At 38.2% G+C, this 12,041-nt stretch overlaps 1 non-coding gene across 1 annotated transcript; it reads right to left on the reverse strand.

Annotated features, from left to right (window-relative positions):
- Positions 1 to 9,547: 9,547 nt before the first annotated feature.
- Positions 9,548 to 9,711, reverse strand: LOC118849366. The gene has a single exon (XR_005010412.1). It is a non-coding gene; the product is annotated as a U1 spliceosomal RNA (small nuclear RNA).
- Between the last annotated feature and the right edge of the window lie 2,330 nt (positions 9,712 to 12,041).

Raw genomic sequence — 12,041 nt, forward strand, 5'->3', positions numbered from 1 at the left:
TAATTGAAGAATGGCTAAATTACACTACATGAATTTGATGGAGTTCTATGGTGCTGTAAGAAATAAGAAAATGGGATTTTTTCAAAAAAAATTTAGGACATATTTACTGATGCAGAATGAAGTTAAGATGAACTAGAAGAACAATATTTATAATTTTGAGGACTTTATAAAACTGATAAAGAATAAATGAGCAGAAACAGGAGAAAGATTTACAAAATAACAACAACACTGTAAAAATAAAAAAAAATTGAAAGATGTAAGAACCATGATCAATATAATGATCATTCATGATTCTAAAGAATCAATGTTGAAACAGGCTTTCCAGAGACATGGCAGATTTGGGGTACAGAAATATATGTATATGTATATATGCACACACAGATATCCACATATATACTGTATGTATAGATAGATTTATATGCAGCCATAGAGAGAATTTGTTTTTCTTGACTATCCATATTTATTACAATAAATTTGTTTTTATTCCATCTTGTTTCCGATGGGAAGGAAAGTGGGAAGAAAAATAATTTAATTTTTTTTTAAATAGAGAGGGAGTGGTACAAATGTGCAGTAAATACATGCACTGTTGGATGAGGTCACTAAAATTAATTTTACTTAACTTTTATTTTGTTATGATAGATTTAGTAATCTGTAACTGTAATGTAAAAACAAACACATCAATAAAACTTGTTTTTCTTTTTTTTTTTGAGGGGGGAAGGCAGGGCAATTGGGGTTAAGTGACTTGCCCAAGATCACATAGCTAGTGTGTCAAGCGTGTGAGGCCAAATTTGAACTCAGATCCCCCTGACTCCAGGGCTGGTGCTCTACTCACTGAGCCATTTTTTTTTCAATGAAAAGAAATGTATTTATTATACAGCCACCAGAAGTCAGGCTGCGGTCTCTCTGTACTAGGAAAATCCAACTCTGTACTAGGAAAAAATTGCTAAAAATTAAAAACTTGGCTAAAGAGTATTAATTTGGGGGCGGGGGGTGACCCTTCTCTTCACTTCTCATAAGCTGCTCTTCCACCCGATCTCAGTCCCATATAAGTATGGGTCATACTCTTGATCTTGCCACCTACTTGCCACCCACTCCATTATATGGTGTTAACTACAGGAGATAGTCAGAATCGCTCTAAGAGTTTTCGATTAAACTTACTCACCAATAACATGCATAAAGGTTGTTGAAAGGGAACCCACAGATAATGATTCCCAAGAATTCATCCTCCTTGTGAAGGCAGTAATAAGAATATTCTGAGGTTTATTTATTTGTTTGTCTTGACCACTGGTGGCAGTTCCTAAATCTCTTACTCACTTCTAATCTCATTTAGGCTGTCTTGTGGCTCCACTGTCAGCAGAATGCATTGGAACTAGAATCTCTGGAACTGAAACTTCTGGATCAGAGACCATATAATGTATTCTTGGCTATGCTCTGTCATTCGCCTCCCCCATCAGGAGAGACCCTTTCAATGTCAAGACTGCCTGCCTCCTGATTTTCACTGCATAGTTCCTAAAAGCTGAGATCTCTGTCTCCAGACTCCAGTGGTCTTCAGACATCCACCAAGTTTGAGGGATCCTTATGTAACTAGGAAGATAGGTCAAGGAAGTCAGGAACCAATAAGGTCCCAGGGACAGCTTCATGCCCTTTTAGGGGAAACTTATTCCTGTCATGGGAAAACAAAGTGGGGAGGGGTGGGAGGGAGGATATAAGTCATTCTTTAAAAGATTTGGGTTTTGAAGTTTTTAATATTTTCTTCAGTGCTATTTTGGGGTAGTAATACCATCTATATTTTTCCCCATTCTTTTAGTACCTTCTCCCTGTGATATTTTGCAAGGGACTTTCAAGATTATGTCACCTCCAGCATGAATGTTGTCTGTGTACTTGGTCTGGTCCAGTTACTTTTCCCAAACTTGTCTTAAGGGTCTGAGGTTATAAAGTCCAAATATGGTGGCTTCTCTGCCATGATGATGAAAATTACTCATTATAGAAATATTGACAATTTGTTCTGTTTTTCATCTATTTGTCTTCCTCCTGCCAGTTTCATCTATTAATGTTCTTTGGATGATGTGGCTCATTTGGGTTTCATGCCAAGCTTTCTTTAGACTTGTTTTTGCTTTCACTGATTTTCCTATTTTATAAAGTGATACTGTTCTTTCCATCATCCTTCAAAGTCTTACAAATGAATTTGTATTCTAAACCAGTGTTGCCTTGTTTTGCAATTTCTTTCATCTTGGCAAGGAAATCAAGTATTTGTTGGCTAAGATGGTTTCTAGGCTTTTTTGGCCTTCTCCTTGGAGTAATCGATTTTCACAGTTAAACTTTCACAGGAAATACTTAATTAAATTTTTTGTGATGTTGTGCAGCACTCATATTGATTGTTCAATTCCTTCTGACACTTCTAAAAAGATGCATTCATGCTGTACAGTTATGAATCTTCTGAGCAGTCTAAATATAGTAGTCTGTGTAATAAACTTTCATAAAATTAAAAATTATTCATAAAGTTAAGTGGATGAAGAATGCTTATCATCCAGACTATGACATATAGTTTTATGAACAACTTATGTAACTAGTCCAGGATAAGGAGTGGGCTGGATTACCTTTGAGAATTTACACAATGCTTTTAATGATCTTAAAATTCACCCTGAAACAAAGGTCCATCATTTTAATAACAATAGTCTTCCAGTAATGCCGTATGGCTATAAGCCATGGAATACCACAATCTATTAAGAATTAAGTTACAAAGCCATCCATAACACCACCATCACTGCAGAAATGGAATAAGGTAGGGAGTGACTCTTCCAGAAAAATTACACGAACATGACTGCTCTGTGTCCTTTCCTGGGTTGCCTGCACATGACTTCCTAGTCATCGACCTTCCTTTGGCTTATACTCCAGTGCCTCTTCTACCTCTTAGCCAGGGACATGAACATAGCAGTCAGATCCTGTTTTGGACTGGGCTTTTCTGAGATTTGGGGAGGACTGTCACCTATGTTGGAAACTTGCCAGCATTAACTACACCCCTGAGCCCCCACTTCCTGGGAAGCGTGCCTTCCTTGAGCTCGCCTTGAGAGGAGGAGCTTGTACGGTCTGTAAAGTTGGAGCTACCTTCTCTGCCCAGGCTGTCACAAGTGAGATAGAATCCAGAGCCAATGACAGCAGAAAGTCAATGCAGTATGATATCTACATGACCAAGTATATCTAATGTGACTTCTGCCAGGAAATATGTCTCATTTATGACATTTTTTTATTTTATTTTTAGTTTACAACATTCAGTTCCACAGGTTTTTGGGTTCCAAAATTTCTCTCCGTCCCTCTCCTCCCCCTTTCCCCCCAAGACAGCATGTAATCCAATGGAGGTTCTATATTTACCTTCACATTGAACATAATAGTCCAGTTGTAAAGAATTATAACCAACGGAATGAATCATGAGAATGGAGAAAAGAAACCAAAAAAGAAAGAAAAAAAGAGAGCAAAGAGTTTGCCTCAATCTGCGTTCAGACTCCCTAATTCTTTCTCTGGATGTGCATAACTTTTTCCATCATGAGTCATTTGGAGCTGTCTTTGAACCTTGCATTGATGAGAGGAATCAAGTCTATCAAAGTTAGTCCTTACAGATAGTGTGTGTCTGTAATCAGGTATAATGATCACCTGGTTCTGCTCCCCTCACTCAGCATCAGTTCATATATGTCATTCCAGCTTGTAATGAAGTCCATCTGTTCCTCATTTCTTATAGCGCAATAGCATTCCATTACATTCATATACCACAATTTGTTTAGCCGTTCCCCAATTGATGGATATCCCCTTGATTTCCAATTCTTTGCCACCACAAAAAGAGCTCCTATAACTATAACTTTCCCACTTGTCTGATCTCTTTGGGATATAGCCCTAGAAGTGTTATTGATGGGTGGAAGGTATGCACATTTTTATAGCCCTTTGGGCATAGTTCCAAATGGCTCTCCAGAATGGCTGGATCAGTTCACAACTCCACCAACAATGTAGCAATGTTCCAATTTTCCCACATCCTCTCCAGCATTTATCATTTTCTTGTTTTGTCATGTTAGCCAATCTGACAATACCTAAGAGTTGTTTTGATTTGCATTTCGATTATAGCAATCTACTCTTTGATAAACCCAAAGAATCCAGTTTCTGGGTTAAGAATTCACTATTTCACAAAAACTGCAGGGAAATTGGAAAATAGTACAGCAGAAACTGGGCATAGACCAATATCTTACACCATATACCAAAATAAAGTCAAAATAGGTTCATGATTTAGGAATAAAGGCTGATACTATAAGCAATTTGGGAGAGCAAAGAATAGTTTACCTGTTAGATTTATGGGAAAGGGAAGAATTCATGACCCAACAAGAGAGTTACAAAATGCGAAATCAATAATTATGACTATGTTAAATTGCAAAGTTTTTGTATAAACAAAGCCAAAGCAACAAATATTAGGAGAGAAGCAGAAAATTGGGAAAAAGTCTTTACAACCAGTATCTCTGATAAAGGCTTCATATCTAAAATATACATGGAACTGAATCAAATTTATAGGAATACAAGTCATTCCCCAATTGAGAAATGGTCAAAGGATATGAACAGGCAGTTTTCAGAGGACAAAATTAAAGATATCTATAGTCATATGAAAGATGCCATTGTGAAGGGAACCAACTTTGAGATTTCCACAGAGACCCATGAAGAGATGCATTACAAAAAAATAAAATTCTCAATAACTGGGACAAGTGGGAGGCCAAGATTGCTGCCAACATCTAGGCCAATTTCCTGTATCACTGAAATCTGAATACCTATCCCTATACTGTTCTGTCTGGTCTAGTGTGTGGCAGCTAACATCCTGTCTGTGTATCACTGAAATAAAGCACTGAAACTTCCCAAAAATATGGAATGAGGTCATATAGAGCTGAAAATCATTTTCTATTTCTGTTTCAAGGGTCATTAGCCTTGAAATTACCCCAAAATTCATCATTAGGACCCAACCTTCTGGCAACAACCTTTTCTATACTTAGCTGTTTCTCAGGTAGCAGAAACAAAATGTTTCTGAAGCCATAATCAAAACATTTCCAGTGTGCTGTAGAACATACCAGTGTTTGTACTCTGTTGGCATAGTCCTCAAGAATACAATGTCATCTTTGTAGAAAGAAAAATTACATGGAGGCTTTTGTGACATTTCTTTCATTGATGTCTTGAACTTCTAAGATTTACCATCTTAGAAATGTTAGAGATATGAATTATTATATTATTAATATCATATATTGTTAGAACCTAGCCACATCATTGACCTGGGCTTCAAGAGGTGAATATAGGTTGAAAAATACATTAAGAACAGTTTGGTTTCTATCTCTTGCAATGTTTCCATCACAGAAAAGATTCCTCAAGTTCCTTAGATTCCTCAGAATATTAAGGTTCCTCAGAGCTTCAGATTCAGAGAGATCAATGTAAAGCAATGAATGACATTCTCCCAAAGGAGTTGGAGACTTTCTTGATATCATAACTTTTGGATAACTGGTACCACAAGAATTTACTTTCTACCAATTTCAAGGGGATTGTATAAAAGTAATGTCCAATCAACTAGCATTTATCAAGTGCCTACCACGTATCCAGGCACTGTGCTAAGTGCTAAGAGATTCAAAGAAGGCAAAAGACAGTCCCTAGTCTCAAGGAGCTCACAGTCTAATGTGGGAGACAACATGCAAACAATTGTGTATAAACCAGATAGATACAGGGTAAATGGAGTAGTCTCAGAAGGAGGGCACTAAGGTTACAGAGGACTCTTGAAGGGCCTCTCAAAGAATGTGGAACTTTAGCTGAGACTTGAAGGAAGCCAGGAAAGCTAGAACAAGGAGGGAGAAAGTTCCAGGCAAGGAGAACACCCAGGGAAAACACTCAGAGATTGAAGATGGAATCTTGTGTGTGATGGACAGCAAAGAGGCCATTGTCAATGGACAACAGAGTAGAGGAGTAAGGTATAAAAAGACTGGAGATGTAGGAAGGGGCCAAATTAAAAGGAGTTTATATTTGATCATGGAGTTAACAGGGAGCCACTGGAGTTTATTGAATAGGGGTGTTCTTTAGAGAGGTAAATTTGACAGTTGAGTAAAGAATGGACTAGAGTGAGGAGAAACTATAGCAGAGACCAATGAGCAGGCTATTGAAATAGTTGAGTATGAGATGATAAAGGCCTGTAACCAGGGTGGTGTCAGTGTCAGAGAATAGAAGAGAGCATATATGAGAGACGGCACAAAGGTAGACATGACAGGACTTTACCACTGATTGGATGTAAGGGGTGAGAGAGAGTGAAGAGTGGATGAGGATGACCCCTAGGTTGTAAGCCAAAGTGACTTCTGTTTATAAAAAGTTAAGAAGAGAGGGGTGCTTGGAAAGGCAAGAAGATAACGAGTTCAGTTTTAGACATATTAAGTTTAAGAAGTCTATGGGACATCCAAGTCAAGATGTCTAAAAAGCAGTTGGAGATATGAAACCAGAAATCAGAACAGAGATTAAGTCTGGAAAAGTAGATCTGAGGGTCATCTGCAGAAATGATAATAGATATCATAGGAGTTAATGAGATCACCAAGTGAAATGGAATAGAGGAAGAAGTGAAGAGGGCCCAGGATAGAGTCCTGAAGGATTCCCACACCAGCACTGTATTCTTTTTAATAGGATCCATATATGTAAACTTAAATGTTTATTGACTTGTAAAACAAGGGGGTTGGACTGTCCCATTGCCTCTTCTAATGTTAAAACCTGGGATCCTTAACGAGATTGGAAGCAGGGAAATAACATGACTAGATCTTGAGAAGGCAGGATACTATAGTGAAAAGATCACTGGAATCAAAGGACATAGCTTGAAATACCAGCTCTGCTACTACTTACTACCTGTATGATCTTGGGCAAGTTATTTAATTCCTTTTGGCCTTAGATGGTGTGATAGGCCCAGTGTTTCCCTGATACGACTTCTTTCCTTCCACTTACAACATAAGGAAGATTTACCTAAGATCTTAAGAGTCTAGTGCCTGATTAGCCTCAGCTTCCTTGACGTAGATTCTTCCCTTGCTGCCCTACTCCCACCCCAAGCCAACATAGGATAGACCCAGGACAAAGCTGTCCCTGAGACCTAATTAGCCCAGGCTTCTTTCACTCAGGTTCTTGGTCATCTAGAGCAGGCCTTCTTAAACTTTTTCCACTCGTGACCCCTTCATATAGCTTATGCCCATATGGGGTGATGATCCACAATTTAAGAAGCACCTAAGGGGAATAAAAATATCTAGCCATATGGAACCTAGGCCTCTGAGATTGGTGGATGCCTAATACTACTCGATCTGCCTTGATGATGTATTGACTGGATACATTTCCAGGTGGAGATAAGGAGGGCTGCACCCAGAGTACCAAATGATGCTGTATCCTAGATACATTTTCTTGGATGTTAGGACAAAGTAAATGTCCTTTGTTATTTAACAAAGGTCAATGATTTATGATTTATGTTGTCCCCACATTGAACCTGAACTGAGAGAGAACATGACAAGAGATGGCCTTTGCAGTCTCTTCTAAACCTAAATCTATGATCCCATCATCTTTTCCGATAACAATATTAATTAAGGTTTGGAAAGGCAGAACACATTTTGGGAGACATCAATAAAACAGTAAAGCCAGGTGATGATGAGACCCTTGGCTTATCTAATACTTAGATAACAGAAGTATAGATCTAGAATGGAAAGGAACCTTAAAGGCCACCGAATCCTGTCCCTTCATTTTATAAGTAAGGAAATTAAGATAACCCAGAAACAAAGTGATTTGTTCCACGTCACATAGGTAGTAAGTAGCAGAGCTAGGATTTGAACCCAAGTCTTTGACTCCAAATTGAGCATTCTTTCCACTGTACCACACCACCTCCCTTTACCAATTCGGATTGCAACCCTTTCCATGCCTTCTTATGCTGTATGATTGTCATCCATGCTGCTGGGCAAATAATTTGTAGAGCATACTAACCTGATGCTTTGGAAGCAACAATCTTGTTCTTTAAATACTTGATATAATGCAGCACTTGTTAGCTGTCCTGTTAGCTCCCATTTTCATTAGAAAACAACAACATTCTCTTTGCACTCGTCACAAGAAATATCTTCGAAGAAAAATAATTGTTTCTATTTACCCTTCTATATGTTGATGCTGTTTGACTGGTTTTTTTTAAATTTAACAAACCTGTACTGAACCCACGTAGTTCTAATGTTGTGACAAATTTCTCTTTCTTGTCACTTCATTACTGTCTTTTTGGCACTTAGAGACAATAAATCCATAACCCACAAGCATTGTTGAATGACTTTTTACAGATTCTATGATACTTCTTTGACTTTGAATCATTAATAATTAATTAATTAGGAATCTGGGTGGCACAATACCAATAGGTGACACTGGATCTGGAGTCAGGAAGAACCGAGTTCAAATCTAGCCTCAGATACTTCCTAGTTATGAAACCATAAGCAAGTCACTTAACTTCTGTCTGCCTCAGTTTCTTCATCTATAAAATAAAGATAACAATAGCACCTACCTTCTGGGCTTGTTGTGAGGATTAAAATGAGATATTAAAAAAGTGCTCTGTAAACCTTACTTTTAGCCATTATTAATAACTTGACTTTGATTTAAAGAGTTGTTTTATAGAGAAGAAAATTTTGGCTATGTTCCCCTACAAAGTGGATTTGGACAACATATCCAGATGAAGAAAAACAAAAGTTTGAGACAGCCTCATATTTGACCACATGTCATTTGTTTGTAACCAAAATAATAATTTTGTAAAATCTAATTTTATATTTTAGATCCTCCTGAGTCATACCGCATCTTTCAATTACCTGTGGATAGTTTATATGACTATATCCAGTCTGCACATGAGCAAAGTGGGGCTTTTTAAATAAATAGTAATTCATTGATAATTTTCTTCTCATGGTATATGTAAATTTTCAGTTATAGAGGCAGATCAGTGGATAGAGTGCTAGCCTCAGAGTTGGGAAGACTTGAGTTTGAATCTTGCAATAGACACTAGTTTTTGTGACTCTGGACAAGTCAAATAACTGCTATGGATCTTAGTTTCTTCATTTGTACCTAACTCTCAGGGTTTTTGTGAACATTAGTAAGATACTGAGTTATTAATTAATTAGTTTTTAATGAGATAATGAGTAAAGAATTGTGCATATCTGAAAAAGTAGTATACAGAGGCTAGCTATTATTATCAAGGAGATCATGTTTCATGCAATTTAAAATTTTTTTTGTGGGTTTGGAAGGAGTATTGTTTGTTGTATACTTTGGTAACCTGAGTTGTTGGCTTTTGTGTTTCATGGGACTGTTGGGAGCAATTTTTGATGTAAAAACATTAGTATGTAAACAGTTAATAGACTGGGAGGAATGGTTGGTGTTGGGGGAGTGGGGAGCAGAGGGCAAGTACGTAGGCAGAACTTGGAAAATAAAGGTTTATGAAAGGAAAGTATGGCAGGCCCAGGCCCATGCATGGAAAAGAACCAGTCTGTCCTTAAGCAGCACAGGAAAGACACAGAGAGAAGCGTCAGTGCAATCCCCACTACCACAAATTCTGTAGTCGAGTTTCCCAAATGTGGGAAAACTGAAGGGGTCAGAACAGGCAGATTGCAACGACTTAGTATCTCCCAAGGAAAACCACTTTCTTGTTCATAGTACCCCTCCAACTGGATTAAGTATTCTACTCAAGCAATTCTAAATGTTCTAAAGTAATTATTTGGCAGAAAGGTCAAATCAAATCTGGAAAAGATTTTAGAGACAATCTCATTCAAGATCAGTTCCTCATTTTACAACTCAGAAAACTGGGAAAGAGAAGTGATTTATCCAGAGCCAGGTAACTAGAGTCAAGCTCTCAAACTCCTGAGCCAATTGTCTTTCCACTATACAACCACTTAGCTACAATTTTTTAAAGAAATTATTACACCTGATAAACTAATCAATGGTAAGGTGAATACTAGGATTGAAATAGCTTGATGTCTTACCCATCCCAGGTAACATATTTGTTTTTCTTGGGGGCTTTGTTAAAATACAATGTCTTTGCCGTTTAGTTGTTTCAGTCATGTCCCACCCTTGGTTGACTGCATTTAAGGTTTTCTTGACAAAGACACGGAAATGGTTTGCCATTTCCTTCTCCAGCTCATTTGACAGCTAAGGAAACTGAGGCAAACAGATTTAAGTGACTTGCCTAGGGACACATAGCTAGAAACTGTATGAGACCAGATTTAAACTCATTCCTGACCCCAGGACCAGCATTTTATCCATTGTGCCACCTAGCTGCCCAAAGTACAATGTTTGCTATAACCATCTGGGTAGCCCCCAACATAGAAATCCAATGTTAAGCCGCTATTCATTTCTTTCCCACAGAAAGAGATATGATGGGGAAGCCACATTTACTACAACTACCGCTCCAAGAAACTGAAGCCCAGCCCTGACCTTCCATGTACTTCTCTCCATTATGGGATTTTTAGTTTCTCATGGCTATTTAAGTCAGCATAAGTCATTCATATTATAAGCAATTCCCATAGGGTTGTATTGTGGAAAGAGAGTGCTCTTTCCACAATACAACCAGGAGTTAGGACGTTTTAGTCGGCAGGAGAGGACTCCAGAGAAGCTTAGCTGTCTTTAAGGATCTGAAGCGCTACATTGCTGAAAAGGGGTTAGACTTGTTATATTTAACTCCAGAGGGTAAAATCAAAAGCCAATGGGTGGAAGTTATAAAGAGGAAAATGTGCAGGAAATTTTCCTAACATTAGGGCTGTCCATAAGTACAACGGACTCCTTGGAAAGAAGGTGATTCCCCTTCACAGGTGATTTTCATCTCAGGAACTTGGCAGCCGGCTCTAGCGTACCACTCTCTCCAAGCACGGGCAGAGGCTTTTGTTTTTGTGTTTGTATCCTCAGTATTTAGCACAGGGCCTAGCGGCGGCAGGTGCTTAATAAATTGATGTTAGTCGATTGATTCACCTTAGACAAGTCACTTCTTTTGTCTTAGCCTCAGTTTCCAAGAGGATTGAACCAGATGATCTCAAAGGTCCTTTTTGGCTCTAGTATTTGTATGATTTGATAATGAGGAAGGAGACTGGAGTCCTAGGAAACCCTAGGAAAAATATGTCAAAGAATATGTTCCATGTACTATTCTTAGGAAAAGAAAAGTTTACATAAGAAATTTAAGCTTAAAATCTGGCACCACAAATAATCTATTTTTCTAGGGCTACAAGTCATTCATTGGCTTGAATTCAACCTCAGAATCTGACAACTGCCTTTGTTTATTGACTAATTAAAACACTGCAACTAAGTGGAAATATTTATTAGTGAGAATCTTATGGCTGTGGTGTTTTTCCTCCTCTAACTCTAAGAGATACGGCCAGAACAACGTAGCCTTTCCCAGGCTAGGAACCACATTTGGGGAATCAAAGAAAAGGAGGCCTGGGGAATCTCCTACAAGGCTCAGGTTCTAAGAGTGTCTCTAGCAAGCTTCTTTCTTATGGAAATGAGAAAACTTAGAAGTAAAAAGATCTAAAAGCACCAGCCCAACCAGAAGGAATAAATACAAAGCCTTTAGTCTTCAAAACAGTAAAAGAAAAGGAATTTTTTTTAAAGCCCGGGAAAAGGAATGACTCACTATAGTTTTTCATTTTGTCAGCCCTAGAAGCAGCCAGAACTCCTCCTGACCTTTACTCTGTCATCCACTCCCAGAAGACAGCAAGTTTGTTTGGTTTGTTCTTTGGAGGCAATTAATGAATTGTATGTGTCCTACCACGATGTCTTCTGAATTCTAGGGCAGTATGGTCAGTTGACTTATCGAAGGCTTTTAAGAAAACAGATCCTTGCCCACTTACTCCTTCTCACTCACCATGTGCTCTTACCCAAAATGGACTATTTAACTGCACTTCGATGTACCCTTTGTTTTCTTTTGGCTGGGCCTTTGTTTACACTCTTCTCTCCACCTAGAATGTCCTTTTCTCTCAACTACGCCAATCCAGTTCAATCAACTAATCAATAAATATGTT

The sequence above is a fragment of the Trichosurus vulpecula genome, chromosome 4, assembly GCF_011100635.1.
Source record: "Trichosurus vulpecula isolate mTriVul1 chromosome 4, mTriVul1.pri, whole genome shotgun sequence".
Lineage (NCBI taxonomy): Eukaryota > Metazoa > Chordata > Mammalia > Diprotodontia > Phalangeridae > Trichosurus > Trichosurus vulpecula.